At 42.2% G+C, this 15084-nt stretch overlaps 1 long non-coding RNA gene across 2 annotated transcripts in view; it reads right to left on the bottom strand.

Annotated features, from left to right (window-relative positions):
• Positions 1–15084, bottom strand: part of LOC112544469 (uncharacterized) — an 86209-nt gene that overhangs the window by 8260 nt on the left and 62865 nt on the right. For both annotated transcript variants that reach the window (XR_012906687.1, XR_012906686.1), the window contains exons 4-5: positions 13876–13911; positions 11127–11230 (exon numbers count right to left, since the gene is read on the bottom strand). This is a non-coding gene — a long non-coding RNA (uncharacterized LOC112544469). The remainder of the gene's footprint in view (positions 1–11126; positions 11231–13875; positions 13912–15084) is intronic.

Genomic DNA, 15084 nt, shown 5'->3' with positions numbered 1-15084 from the left:
GGCAGTCCCCGAGTTACACGGATCCGACTTATGTCGGATCCGCACTTACGAACGGGGCTTTCTCGCCCCGAAGCTCGCAGGCAGTGGGACCGCCCAGAGTGCAGCGGTCCTGCCACCTCGACATCCGGGGCGAGAAAAGCTGCTCCAGGTGTCCCTGGTCTGCTGGAGACGGTCCCCAGCAGACCAGAGGCACCGGGAGCAAAGCAGGCAGCGGCAGCGGGGTCCCGCGCCTCCCCGGCTTTGCCACAGCAAAGCCTCAGAGGTGCAGGACCCCTCCGCCTCCCCGGCTTTGCTCTGGGTGTCCCTGGTCTGCTGTGGACCGTCTCCAGCAGACCAGGGACACCTGGAGCAAAGCCGCAGCGGCGGCGGGGTCCCGTGCCTCTGATGCTTTGCCAGAGCAAAGCCTCAGAGGCGCGGCACCCCGCCGCTGCTGCGGCTTTGCTCCCCGTGTTCCTGGTCTGCTGTGGGGGGGGGGCGCAGCTAGTGCGCCCCCCCCCAGCAGACCAGGCTTTTGTTGTGGACCCTGGGGTAGAGCAGCTGGGGTGCTGCCGGGTTGGTCCTGCAGGGACCTACCTGGCAGCCCAGCTGTTCTGTCCCAGGCTCGAGATTCAGCCACTGTTGAAACTGATCAGTGGCTGATTCCAGGAAGCTTGGGGCAGAGCAATTCTGCCTCCAGCTTCCTGTAGTCAGCCCCGGTCAGTTTCAGCAGCAGCGGCTGAATCTGGAGCCAGTTCCGACTTACATACAAATTCAACTTAAGAACAAACCTATAGTCCCTATCTTGTACGTAACCCGGGGACTGCCTGGAATGCATACTGGAAAACATAATCCCAATGAGGGATGTAAGCAAGTAGTTGAGTACTTGGCTACTTATTCCCCTTCTTCTTGCTTTCTTTGTATCAGAGGCAGCAAAGCAATGGGGGGGGGGGGGACAGGGAAGAACAGGAGCTGGTACTGGAGGTTGCTGGCTTAAAACCCCTTTCCCCCCAGCACAATCTCTGTGGTGCCTCCTGCCCCCCGTTGCCTCTATCAGAGGCAGCAGAGGGGCAGATAGGGGAGGCTGCTCCAGCAGCGGCCCCTATCTGTGAATAGTCCCAGCTCATGCCCCTCCAGGATCACTGCAGTGCTGCATTTAAATGTAGTAAAAGCTGAGCCGCAGTGGTCCCATACCCTCGCTGACGCTCTACATTTTCAAGGTATGTCTACACTTCGGGATAAGGTCAAATTAAGATACACAATTTCAGCTACATTAATTGCACAGCTGAAGTCGAAGTACCTTAACTTGACTTTTGGTGCTGTCCACACAGCAGGAAGTCAAACATTCTCCCTTCAACTTCCCTTTAGTACTTGTGGAAGCAGGACTACTGGCATCAACCAGAGTGCCCCTCTCAGTTCGAATTAGTGTGTCTTCTCTAGACTGCTAATTTGAACCATGGAAGATTGACAGCAGCAGCTTCGATTTTCTCTGTAGCATAGACATACCCTCAATGAATTAGGCTCTTACTACATTTAAAATGTAGACCCACATTTGTCCTGGACCGGCTACCCCTGCTGCAGCTCTGCATTTTAAGAGCTGCCTGGTTCTTACTACTTTTAAACTGCAGCGGGGATAGCTTCTGGCCCAGTGCAAGCCAAGACAGAACACCTTCCCTTATTGACTGATCATGTAGTCCAGTGTTTCTTAAACTTTTTAAGACCGAAGAACACCAAACAATTTTTTTAAAATGGGGAACACCAAGGATTATTTTTGTTGAGAGAAAAAAAGCTCCCAGGGAAAAGCTGTTGACCAAAAAATAAACTAAAATAAAATAAAATAAAAAAGGAGGCTTGTCCCTTTAAAGGCAGCCATTTTGAATTCTGTTCTGTCCGCGGCACACCTCCAACTGCCTTGTGGCACACCAGTGTGCCGCGGAACACACTTTAAGAAACATTGGTGTCATCAATACAAATTGTAGTCAATTACCCACTTCTTAACATCCCTAATCCCAACTATACGTACAAAATGATGGGGACTAAATTAGCTATTTCCACTCAATAGAGAGATGTTGGAGTCATTGTGGATAGCTCTCTGAAAAGAGAACTCAATGAGCAGCTGTAGACAAAAAGCAATTAGAATATTAGGAATCATTTTAAAAAGGATGGAGAATAAGACAGAGAATATCCTGTTGCCTCTATATAAATCCATGGTACACACACATCTTGAATATTGTGCGCAGATGTGGTTGCCTCAACTTGGCATTGAAAAAAGTTTAGAAAATGGTACCAAAATGATTGGGGGTTTAGAAAAGCCATATGAGGAAAGGCTGGGACCTTTCAGCTTAGAAATGAGAAGACAAAAGGGGGATATGATAGAGGTCTATAAAATAATTACAGGTGTGGAGAAAGTAAATAAGGAAAAGTTATATACTTGTTCCCATAACATAAGAACTAGGGGGTAAGCAAATGAAATTCATAGGTAGCAGGTTTAAAACAAACAAAAGGAAGTATTTCCTCATACAACACAAGTCAACCCGTGGAACTCCTTGCCAGAGGATGTTGTGAAGACCTGGACTTGAACAGGATTCAAAAAAGAACTAGATAAATTAATGGAGGATAGGACCATCAATGGCTATTAGCCATGATGTGTAGTAATGATGTTCCTAGCTTCTGTTTGTCAGAAGCTGGGAGTAGTTGATAAGAGATGGGTCACCTGATGATTACCTGTTCTGTTCATTCTCTCTGGAGCAACTGGCACTCACTACTGTTGGAAGGCAGGACAATGGGCTAGATGGACCTTTGGTCTGCCCCTGGATGGCCATTCTTATGCTCTTATGTTAAGAGAAGAATTCAAAAGTTGGATGCTGGCATGACTAAAAGAGAGAGTATATTGACAAATCTCTATTCTTTCAGAAGAAAGAATTTTTTTTTGTGAGCCTCAACTAAAAAATGTGCATATCTGTTCTGAAGAATTATAATGTGTTTTGTTTGCAGCCTTTTATGCAAAGCTGCATGCAATGTGTTTATGATATTGGTAATTCAGGAACAATGTTTGTTCTCCACTAATTAGTAGGGCTGAATATAATTTTGGATCACTTTCAATGCTGTTACAACATTTTTTATTTCTGCTCATTATAGCATGTATGCACAAGCCAAAATACCTTGTGAACTTTGGAAAGAAACACAGAGCCCCCACCATTTCATTATGTCTGCCATATTAAGCAAGAAAAACTCATGGTTTGATAAAGAATGTATTGTGGAAGAAGAACTTATGCAGCTTAGTGAACAGAACTTATTGGAATCTGATTCCATGATGTGTTTATATGTGGGGGAGAAGACTATACTATCTCTTGGAAGTATGGCTAAGGAGGTATTCAGTCATAAATATGGTTATGTCTGACAACCTAGCTTTTGGTCTGAGGTCGATAAAATTGGAGATGACGTATCACCACCATCATCGCTACAATTATTCCTGCTAAATATTTTTCAGTATTGCAGGATACAATTACTTTTTGAAAATAAGGGACCGCTTTCTGATGCTGAGTAGATGGAGGAGTGTTAGTATCCCAGTAAAAAGAGACTGCTACTTGGAAATGGCTGAGGTTGTCTCATCTGTGTGTTGCTTATATAACATAGTGTTTAATGTGCTAGGTGATGAGTTTTGTAAAGAATACTGTGTGCATGTGTGGCTTTCATGTAGAGATGTGAAGCTTAGATGAGTGATTACGTAATGAGTGTTTGGAGGCTTTTTTAAGTTAGAGATGGATACAAATTGGTAAAACAAGGCAGAGGAAAGAATTGAACTCAGAAGTTCTGATACCTGCTCCACCACTTTACATTTACTGAACATTTAAGCCATGATGCTTCTGTAAACTTTGGCTCGATTGTGCCCATGAGGCCAGGCCCATATAAAGGCTGAAGCCAAGGGAGATCACTGTGGAAGGAGTTTCTTTGTGAGGTACTGTGACTAAAGAAAGCAAGACCTACCCATAGCTCCAATATTCACAGGAACAGAATTCCCAATGCACACCTTTCCTCGCGATGGCATATCCTTCTGTACCTGGATACCTCTTCTGTCTGGTAGAGGCATGACCCTTCCTGCCCACATTGGGATGGCTGAGACACTTCAGGTGTGCTAGTGGGAATGGTGTAGCACCCAACAAATTCACAGGAGGATCAGTGATGGATGCAGAGTTCTTGGACCATCTTCTTGCACACATACATGTGCTAAGTTCACTCTGGTCTCTTATATTCCCTTGTAAAACCGATACCACTGTTTCCCCAGTTCCTATGTCAGGAAGCCAGGTTAAGTAACTGATGTGTAACCTGAAACCTCCACCCGGTGGAGAAAGTTCAATGTGTTCTCCTGAGTCCCTTTAGCAGGTGTCTTATACCTCACCCAGTTATAAAGGAGGTGTGAGTAGCTCTCTAGAGCATGTAATATTTAGGCTGAACAGTCCTCAAAAAGGCATCTGACCTGCTGAGGGGAAGTTTGGTTAAATTTTGTTAATAGACCAAACTCGATCACACTGTGACTTTGAAAACTTCTTTAAAAAAGTCTGAGGCCCAAATCCTCAAGTGGTGTAAATTGGAATAACTCTGTTGATTTAAGTGAAGCTACACCAGATTGCACTGGATTTGGCCCCAGCTCTTTATTCTTCAGCCAATGAAAAGTGCACTGCTGGGTAGGGAGTTTGATTCAATTGTACAGATATCAAAACTATTTAAATGCAAATAAAAACTCTTCAGGTAAAATCTGATTTTAAGAAGCACCTTTGTTCCCACCATCTCAAAACAATATTTACTTCTATGTTAGAACTTTTTCAAAATATGATCTGAAGAAGAGGGTCTGCCCCACGAAAGCTCATCACCTAATAAACTATCTTGTTAAAGTGCTACATGACTACTTTTTTTGTTTTACCAAGATCAGACTAACACAGCTACCTCTCGGTTACTTTTTATATTAGAAATATGCTATATTTATTTGCTGGTAGTAGAGATGATTCAACTCAATATACATGTTTTCTAATTTTCAAGGACAGACAACAGGCAGCAGTTTAATTGATTATTTTATTTCATAACATGGTTGTAAGAAGAGTGTCCCACCATCACAAGCCCAATCTGTTCTTTGGGAGTGGTATCTTTTTCAGATATTGAGCAATAAGGTTTTTTGGTACTTCGCAACATTTATGATGTTCCAAATAGTAGGAATACACCAGAGAGAGAAATAATGTCCTTTTCTGAGTTTCCTTAAAATAGCCTTGTATTAAAAATTCTCTAGATCATGATCTTTCTTTTTATTGCCAACTCTCAGGATTTTATCATAACTCCAACAATTTGGGGGTAACCTTTTGCCTATTTACCATGAAAACAATGATGTAAAGAACCAACTCAATTTTTTTTTCCTTTTTCAAAATGGCCAACCTCAACTTTTACTGTTACTGGGGCTGAAGGCCGCAGTATGGTTGCCAGTTCTCTATGGTCTGTCTGCATGTTAAAGTGAGGCTGTTCTTAAATAATGTTGGCTGCTACCTTCCACTATTTTAAATGAGATTGGCAACCATTTTGCTTGTGGGCGTGAGTGCATTTTGTGGTTCAGGAGGTTATTCAGGACATAAGGACTGAGGAGCAGCAGAGAGACTCTGAAAGATGAATGTGGGAAGAGAGGGGAAGCAAGCAATGGGAGGGGGATAAGTAGGAGGCAGTTGCGGGGTTGCAGGGAAAGGGGGTGCAAATGGATGTAGAGTCAGAAAGGTGGCTGGAGGGGGCAGACGATAATGAAGGGACTGGAGATGGAGGGGACTTGATGTCAGGTTCCCTGGGTGGTGATGGAGGTGGGAGGACAAGTCCCCTCCAAGCAGCCAGAGAAACTGATTGCAAGTCACAGGAGTTTTGTCTCTTCAGAGGGTTCTGCCATGATGATGCAAGAAGCTCATCCAAACCTGTGGGCATATGGGAGAGCTCTGTACAGCAGCCTGGGGGTTAAGGACACAGACTGACATACGATGCCACTGAGATGTGCCTTCATGTATAGTCCAAGAGAGAGGGAGAGAGTCCAGGGGTACAAGGAAGGAGAGAGAAAGCTGGGAAAAGCTGCTGTTGAGGTCAGGGATTCCCTCTGCTTTCCAACTTCTCAGAATCTGAATAGAGAAGCCCAGAGGTGAGGGGAAAATCCATCAGGAGAGATGGGGAATGAGTGAAGTGATACTGGTGGGTCCAAAGATGGGGACAACCCTAAGCGGCAGCAGCCAAAGGAGGGGTGTGCCTGTATGTATGTGTGTAAGTGTGAGGGGGATCAAGATAATCACAGATAATGATTACTCGCTTAATCAGAGGAAATGGATGGTAGGTCCACTATCATAGGGATAAGGAGTAAGGATGTTAAGAGGTGAGTAATCTACTAATCGTATAGTCGAAACAAATTTTATTGACTACACAATTAGTCAATAAGGGAAGGCTCCTCAGATCTACCTGAGCTCCTCAGGAGCTACCCCCACTGCAGCTCTGCTGTTTAAATGAAGCAGGGCAGTAAGCTATGTGGTAGCAGCCCCTGTCCATGGGGAGGTCCCAGCTCCGACCTAAGCCACCATGGACAGGGGCTGCTTTGTGGCAGCCTCCACTGCACCCCACCCCTGCATTGCTGCCTCTGATAAAGGCAGCAGTGCAGCGGCGGGAGGGAGGGGAGCGGTGGGGGGGAGGGGACAGGCAGCACCACAGAAATGATGCTGGGGAGAACCAGCTTTTAAGCTAGCTCTCCCCAACACTGGATCCTGCTTCCCCTTCCCTTGCTGCCTCCGATAAGCCTGGGCTTATCAGGTAGTCGACTACTTGACTACTCACTTACATCCCTAATAAGGAGAGGTTACAGCCAAGGAAATATTTGTGTGCACTACATGTTGGCTTTTCAATCTGAAATAATTACACATAGCAAGAAGAGTAGAGGGGCATTACAAGTAAATAGACAAAAGTAGTTAATACCAACAAACTAACAAACCTGGTTTGATGATGTTTAAAAAAAATCTCATGATTTTTGGTCTATCTCATGTTTTTTTGGATCCATCTAATGATTTTTGATCTCTTGTGGTTGGCAATACTATTTTTTCTACAGAAATTTCTCTGTTGAATGAATGCATCAATAAGGCAAGAATATTTTCTCATTCGTATCATGTTAAAACACAGCAGGTATCAAGATTTATCTAAGACAAGGTCTTTTGTCTGGCTTATTCCCATGGTTCTTTTATCTTCTGTTACATCTATTATTTCAAGATATGCCTCATTTTCTAATTTGCTTGTAATGATATTAACATCTGGGGCTATGTCTACACTGCACAGTTATTTTGGAATAAGCTATTCTAGAATAGCTATTCTGAAATAGCTTATTTTGAAATAGAATGTCTACACTGCAGAGAAGCCTCAAAATTAGTCTAAGGCAGGCTTCCCTAATGTAGACATGCTATCTCGATTTAGAGCCCCAGGAAGAATAACTTAGAATGGCCCCGGTGAGGAGCTATTTCGAAACAGCAGAAGTGGAATGTCTACACACGCCCTATTTCAAAATAGCTATTTCTGAATAGCTCTTTGTAGAATGAGGTCTACAGAAGTAGGAATAAGCCGTTGGTTATTTTGAAATAACAGAATTGCTGTGTAGATGCTCGCATAGTTATTTTGGAATAACAACCGTTATTCTGAAATAAAGTAGCTGTGTAGTCACACCCTGGGATGGGACCCTCAGAAGTTCATTAGTATTGTCACACTCGCTTATGGAAGTCAAAAGATTTACTGGAATGCTGCAAATAACTCCAGCACACATAGGCAGGTCTGAAACTTCTATTAATCCCTTCCTGATCATGATATACAACATAAGATGAAAGCAAGACAATAACTTAGTATTAAGCTAAAGATTCAATACCTCCCCACTTGGTGGAGGTGTTTATACTGTTAAACAGCTATACTTTGGTAGTCTCCTTTATTGATATCTGTGGAATGGCTTCTCCATATAGAAACAAATAGGAGTTTTGCCATTGAATTCAGTACTAGGAGGACTAATTATAATTATATATTGCTAAACAGTTTGATATAGCAATAGGAGCAGTTGGATACCTCCTCATGCACTGGTCCTTTGCACAGCATCCGTATCATTTTGTTTCTTGATATACAGTAAAGGGAGAGAGTGAAGGACTGGAAATTAGGACAGAGGGATAATGATACTTGTTTGCCACCCAGGGGCATTTTGAGGCTGAACTAATTAACATTATAAGCACTTTGAATCCTTTGAATTAAAGTTCTAGAAATGGGCCCAATAAGCAGAGTGCTGTTTCAGGAGTTGGCAGAAAAAGGGGGAGAGGGTGTGTGCATTGTTGAAGCTTCTAGCTCCTTCTCTTTCTTTGCCCCACCTTCAGCTCTCTTCCCTTATTTTGCTGCTCAGCTCTCCCTGCAGGGAGCTTTGCTAGGTGCAAAGGATGCATCACTCCAATGGATTGCTTTCCAAATCCTGTTGCCTTCTGGTGTAATAGACCCACCTTGTATTTGCTGCTGGGCATCAAATACAGTAGGGAAGGGGTTGGACAGCATTTGACCCTGTGGCTAAGATGTTCAGAAAGGGGCATCTACATCCATATTTAGGCATGTCAATAAGGTGCCTTGCTTTCGACAGTTTTGAGCACGTTAATGGAAGCTATCACATTTTCCTATCAAATTTGTTCCAAGGCCAAAAGTCATTTTTCAAGATGCCAGCACAGATGGTGGAAAACGTTTCAATTTAACTTTTTTCCATCAAAAAATACCACTTTGATAAAAACAAATGGTTCCCAGAAACAGTTTGATTTTGACAATATACTTCATAGGGAAGTTTCTTAGCTCTTGAAAGGGGATGGGAGAGGAAGCCATCCCCTAAACTGGAGCAGTCATGTGAACCTGGGTCTTCCTCATCCCATCAGCTCTTGCCTATTCTGGGGTGGGTCTCTGTCTTTCCTTCTCTGTCTCACTCTCGTATTCTCCTGCCCCCTGCCAAATGTTCAAGAGGTCTCATTTTCATTCTGCATTGGAACAAAATCAAAGTTCAAAGCCTAGCCTTTTTTTGTGAAATGAAACTATTGTTTTCTGCCCAGTCCTAATCGCCAGCACTGCAAACTCAGCCCAAGGAGCTGAAAAGCAAGCATTTCCCTGGCTTCAAAGCAGTGAACATCTGATCCATGACTGAGCATTTTTTATATTTGAAGAATGAATTGGGTGTGTGTGGGCGCACACGCATGCACGGGCAAAACTGTCAACTGCTTATCTACTCTGTCTAGTCATTGCACTGAACCAAACCTCAGACATGATGAGCCAGATATTATCACAGGGCATTTAACATAAGAATAAGCATAAGACTTTGGGGGATTTTTTAAAACCTTAAATAATGTCAATAATTAATTTTTTGCTTTTTCACTTTTTTAATGCATTGAATTCACATATGTCAATGGAAGCTATTTGCACTATTTTGAAACTCAGGCCTGGTCTACACTAGTGATACCAACTTAATTTCCTATGCTATGAAGGGGTGTGAAAAAACCACACCCCTGAGCACTGCAGTTAAACAAACCTATCCCCCAGTATAGACAGTGCTAGCCTGATGGGAGAATTCTTTCATGTAGCTACCACCTCCCAGGGAGAAAGATCAGTCTATAGTACATTGGTATAACTACACTGCCTGGAGTGAATAAACCCTGGTGTAGACCGCACTATGTTAATAGGAGGCCAAGGGGGTCGACAGACTTGCTGGGCTCCTGGACAAGGTGGGGAGGGAGGGGAGAGCTGGCTTGGCACTTCCAGAAGTGGCAGGGCTGAGTAGCCAGCCTTCAGAGCCACCCAAAGTGCGCCATTCCACCCCCGCCATCCATCTGAGCCATCTTGAGCATGGTGTGTGGCACTTCAGTGCCTATCTAAAGAGCCTGGGACTCTGGCTGCCTCTGCTCCTGATGTAGAGGCAGTGGTGGCCAGGAGCCCCTGGCCCTCTTGAATCGTTGAGCTCCATGGTAGCTGCCCTCTTCCTTTCCCTCCCACTCCCATCCTCAGGACTGCAGGAGGAATTTTCCCATCAAGATAGCTATTGCCTCTTGTGGAGGTGGATTAATTATGCTGATGGGAGAAGCTCTCCTTTCACCATAGTAGTATCTTCCTGAAGTGTTACAGCAGTGGAGCTGCAGCATTTTAAGTGTAGGCAAACCCACAGACATGCTTTCTTATAAGTCACTTGCTTTGAAGCCACTTCCTTAAGTAGCTTTGTTTGAAGTTTTCAGGCCATCAAGCAAATTATGTAAGGACTTTACTGAGAATTTGATCATGAACTGAAGTTAAAAGCCACTGCTTGAAAAAAAATGCATACTGAAAAGCAGGTTTCTAAATAAATTAGTTTAATAACATACAGAGGAGTGGTTGTTTCTTAAAAATGTGATTTTTTTTTCTTTTTGTGTCTGTTCCTTTTGGGGCAAAATATGACAGTCTCTTTAAAATAAATCAATGCTTAATTAGTCATGCCACAACGTGATTTCAGCATTATCTGTTGCTGGAAAACAAAATTCTGGGACTTTGTAATTGTGTCTGGAGAGTTTAATATTTTTTTAAAAAATCCTACTTTTACTATTACTTAAAGATTACATAGAGCAAATACTCCAACATGTAAAGTATGTATTTATAGTGCGTTGTTGGTATATAACAAGACAGACTATTTTGATATTTTTAGAAATGGTAAGAGATTCCAAGTGAAAAGAAAAGAAATTATAACATGATGGGAAGGAGACATTAAGAAAGCACGTATATCTTGGGGTTTCCTGAACTGTAGTACAGGCAGTCCCCGGGTTACGTACAAGATAGGGACTGTAGGTTTGTTCTTAAGTTGAATTTGTATGTAAGTCGGAACTGGTACATATTGTAGGGGAAACTCTAGCCAAACATTTCTCCAGAGGTCAGTTTTATTCTCCCACACCTCACTTCCCTCAGTCCTTTATTCTCAAGCTGAGGTGTCTGCTGAGAAAAGCCGCTCCGCATCTCCCTGGTCTGCTGGGGGGAAGCAGCTAGTGCAGGGTTGCTTCACCCCGTTTGTAAGTAGGAATCCGATGTAAGTCGGATCCATGTAACCCGGGGACTGCCTGTAACTCAAAGTAACTACTCACATAATAGATCAATCTCAGCTGAGGAATGGAAATCTATGCTTGTTCGTCGTGAAGATCTAGCAGTTTAGTGAAGGATACCAGCATTCACAATAGCCATACAAATGCTAGGAAAAAAAGACACATGCGTAGGTGAAAAAAATTGCCATGCCACAGGCAAAGGCACTTGAAACATTGAACAGGATGATTCTGAGTTGGTTTTGGCAGAACATGGGGGAAGGGGGAATTAAAGAAGCAAACCGTATAAAGTATCTTGTCAATTACAATGCCGTATTTCTCCTTAACCCTTTGTTTATGCCTTACCAAGTATAAAAAGGAACGGAATACAAGAATTTTCATAGGATGTGTCAGAATTAGGCCCTACTTAGTAATGAACAAATAAACCCCTATCCAAATATCAATTTATCTTTACCCTGAGGAGATTTAACTTATACTTGTATACTTTTTTATTATTTCCATTACTGTAGCATCTAGAGCAGGGGGTCCCAACCTTTTTCTTTCTGAACCTCTCTCCCATGCAAGAAAAACTCCACAGCCCACCTAAGCCACAACAACTAGGATTTTTTTTTCATGCAAAAGCCTGGGCCAGCATTAGGGAGTAACAAGCAGGACAATTGCCTGGGGGCCCAGCGAAGCTAAGTTTCTCAGGCTTCGGCTTCATTTGTGGGTGAGAAAGCTTGGAGCCCTGAGCTTGTCCCATGCAGGAGAGGCTTCAGCCTTCTGCCCTGGGTCCTAGGAAGTCTAATGCTGACTTTGCTTGGAGGACCTCCTGAAACCTGCTCATGGACCCTCTGGGGGTTCCAGATCCTAGTTGAGAACCACTGGTCTAGAGGCCCCAACCAAAACTGAGGTGGTATCATGCTAGGTGCTGTACATTCACATAGCAAGAGAGTTCTGGCTCTAACCTGCTGACAATTGAAAAAGGGTGGGAGAAAGAAAGTATTGTTATCCTCAATTTACAAATAAGGAACCAAGACACAGAAATCTAACCCCTAGATTACTCAGGAAATATATGGCAGAGCAGGGAATTTCATCTAGATCTCCCATTTTAATAACCAGAAAACTATTTGTCTCTTTTCCTCGTGTGTAACGCCACCATTTAATGTTGTGACAAAACAAACACAAGGAAAGAAAAAGAGTGACATTTTATTTGTCAGCAGCAATTGTGCTGAGGAGACTCTTGGAGTCACTGTGTATATTTCTCTGAAAATATACACTCAGTGTGCAGTAGCAGTCAAAAAATCAAATAGAATGTTAGGAATCATTAAAAAAGGGATAGAGAATAAGACAGAAAATATCTTAATGCCACTATATAAAACCATGGTATACCCATATCTTGAATACTGCGTACAGATGTGGTCGCTTCATCTCAAAAAAGATATATTGGCATTGGAAAAGGTTCAGAAAAGGGAAACAAAAATGATTAGGTGTTTGGAATGGGTCCCATATTAAGAGCGATTAAAAAGTCTTGGACTTTACAGCTTAAAAAAGAGGAGACTAAGGGGGGATATGATAGAGGCCTAAAAAATAATGACTGGCATGGAAAAAGTAAATAAGGAAAAGTTATTTACTTATTTCCACAATTTAAGAACTAAGGGTCACCAGATGACATTAAACAGCAGCAGATTTAAAACAAACTAAAGGAAGTTTTTCTTCACTCAGCGCACAGTCAACCTCTGGAACTCCTCGTCAGAGGAGGTGGTGAAGACTAGGACTTTAACAGGGTTCAAAAAAGAGCTAGATAGATTCATGGAGGTTAGGTTCATCAATAGCTATTAGCCAGGATAGGTAGAAATGGTATCCCTAGCCTCTGTTTCTCTGGATGTGGGTGACGGGAGGGATCACGTGAGGATTACCTGTTGTGTTCTCTCCTTCTGGAGCATCTGGCATTGGCCACTGTCGGCAGACAGGATACTGGGCTGGATGGACCATTGGTCTGACCCAGTATGGCCGTTCTTATGTTCTTATGTTGACTGAAATAAGTGAATAGTGTGCCAGTCAATGTGAGATGTTGGAGGATAAGTGCAGGGGCCTGACAGTGAGGGCATGTCTACATTACATGGAAGATTGATGCTGCTGTGGTCGATCATCTGGGGTTCAATTTAGCAGGTGTAGTATAAAACCACTAAATTAAATTCAAAGGGCACCCCTTTGGTGCCAGTACTCCTACTCCTTGCAATGAGTAAGGAAGCCAATGGGAGCGTTAGCGCCTGTCGACCTGCTGAGTGTGGATGGAGATTTAAGATACATCAGCTCCAGCTACGTAATTTATGTACCTGGAGTTGTGTCTCATTGATCTTCCCATAGTGTAGACCCAGGCCTGAGAAAGTAGCTGTGTCTGCAGTGTACCATTTCCCATGAAGTGTCCAGCAGAAACAGCATTTTTCTGAGACCCATAGAGTTAGGCTTCCTAAGTTTACAGCTGGACAATTTTCCTTAATTCAATTGGCTCCACTAGTGTCAATAAAAGAAAGGAAAGAGATGTAATCATATGTAATTTAAATAACTCTTGCAGTGAACGTGAAGGTCTGCTCACATGGTTCTCTTTTGCAGGATTGAGGCCCCAGTTTCTAATGACATGCACAGCTGTCAAAAGTGTTCCTAATTATTGACTCCAAGATTTCAAAGTGATTATTTTTCATACAACAACATAAGATATAGCTACTTCCATTCTTCTCTATGGGCCAGGCTCTCCAGCTGGGCTACATTTCCTATGATCCTCAATAAGTAAGGGTTCCCACAAAGCACTTACCTTCTCTCTTTAGGGCAGACGATGGTGCGTCTTGGCCTGTAGACAAAAATAGGACAATGAGGTAACCAAGCTACCTCTACCCTGAACCAATATAGAAATGTTTCTTAATCAAAATATTTCAGTTTGTGGCTGTTTGGTTTTTGCAAATAAACAACAAAAAATAAAAACAAATATTTCATAGAAAATTTATATACATTGTTTTGCTGATTTTTTTTAAAGCAAAAATCATGATTTTGCTTTCCAGATCTAATAGTTTTCTTTGTCCTCTGGAGATCAGGCAAATTGCGTGAAGACAAGACACCTACACCCACATCTTCCATTTTAATATCAAGATCTTAGATGACAACCAGCTTAAATTACTTATTATGACAACGCTGATGCAGGAATTCTGAAGGAAGGTTTTATTCTTTGTTTACTCATTTGCATATCTGTTCCTAGGAGGTTCTATCAGCTCATCATTGTTTCAGAGACATGTTAGTATTGGGGTTGTGGGAACAAAGTAAAACAGCCGTAAGTATGTGGTTTAAAGGCAAGAATTCCTTTTGTGTGTACTTGCTCTATAAGCCAGATCTGTAAAAAGCTTTTTCACATTGTAGTTAAGAATCTTTTGTTTTTGAAAATGTGACTAATTATTTTTTATGAAGAAAACAATTTAATTGGCTTATTTAAAACCCAATAGTTTTAACTATAATGAAAGTTCAGTTGTTTGCTATGTAAAATGTGTTTGTCAATTTTTTTTCTGCTTACTATCTCTTCCAGTTAGACTTTATTATATTATTACTATGTTTTTTTCTGGCAAAAGCTGAGACACGTAAATTAGATTTTAAATGGTTTTAAAATTAGACTTTCAAATTATAATTTGAAAAATATGCTACGTTAATTTAGGCTAAAAAGTCAGATCTATTTGGACAAATTGAAAAAATATTTGTTATTGAGATATAAAATGGTATAACTCAGAGAAAATGGGGAGCAAAGCAAAACAAAAAAATCCCCTCCTGTAAGGTAAAAATATCACAGCAGTATGAGCAATGTGTAGAATGATAGCTAATGTTCACTAAGTATGGAAACAGGGTTGGCTCTTGCATTACGTATGCACCCAATACTGCCATTGAGTTCACAAAGGAATTAAAGGAACGGATGCCGAAGCAGTGGAAAATAAGGCCCTCTATGCAAAGATTTATTAATTAAAATGTCAGTTTAAAACACAGA

Source organism: Pelodiscus sinensis, chromosome 12 (assembly GCF_049634645.1).
Source record: "Pelodiscus sinensis isolate JC-2024 chromosome 12, ASM4963464v1, whole genome shotgun sequence".
NCBI classification, from domain to species: domain Eukaryota; kingdom Metazoa; phylum Chordata; order Testudines; family Trionychidae; genus Pelodiscus; species Pelodiscus sinensis.
The sequence above is the reverse complement of the archived record's forward strand: the minus strand, read 5'-3'. Positions and strand labels throughout refer to the sequence as shown.